Source organism: Palaemon carinicauda, chromosome 39 (assembly GCF_036898095.1).
Source record: "Palaemon carinicauda isolate YSFRI2023 chromosome 39, ASM3689809v2, whole genome shotgun sequence".
NCBI lineage: Eukaryota > Metazoa > Arthropoda > Malacostraca > Decapoda > Palaemonidae > Palaemon > Palaemon carinicauda.
The window spans coordinates 6165130-6165816 of record NC_090763.1 but is presented as its reverse complement, the minus strand read 5'-3'; positions in this window follow the sequence as shown (position 1 = coordinate 6165816).

Below are 687 nucleotides of genomic sequence, written 5' to 3'. Positions count from 1 at the left end.
GCAAAGTGGACACTACCTAGGTTCTTTTTTAGTGGACACTACCTCGGTTTTTTTTTTTAGTGGACACTACCTCTAAATTTTTTTTAGTGGACACTACCTCGGTTTTTTTCCTCGGACACTACCTCGGTTTTTTTCTCGGACACTACCTTGCTTTCTTTTTTTAGTGGACACTACCTTGCTTTTTTAGTGGACATTACCTTTAAGCTTTTTTTATAGTGGACACTCCGCCTTTTTGAGTGGATTTTACTTTGAATTTCTGGGGTGATTTTATTCTGCTTATAATAGTGACTGTTTTTTTTGCCGCTTTTACTTTTTTGACCATGGCCTCAAACACGTATGTGTATTTGGGCATGTCTATAGTTGGGGTGACGTAGAATGTCAAACTGCCACCTTCCCAGCAATAATCTAGTCAAGAAGATTCCACTGTCAACAATCAAGAATTTTTGAAATTTGTTAGTTTGGGAATTGACTAAATTTTCAGTTCAGGACGAAGTTAAGATTATTTCATATGGAAATGCAATTTGATACAATTCTAAAATAGCCTTTACAATCGGTTTTACTTTTATTAGTTTATTTAGTAAAGTTTGCTTGAAATATTTTACAAAAAGCATTAAAATATTTTAGAGTTAAGGTAACAAACATGCCCTGTGAATAAAATCATCCTTTCCATTTTTCTATTTCAGCAGA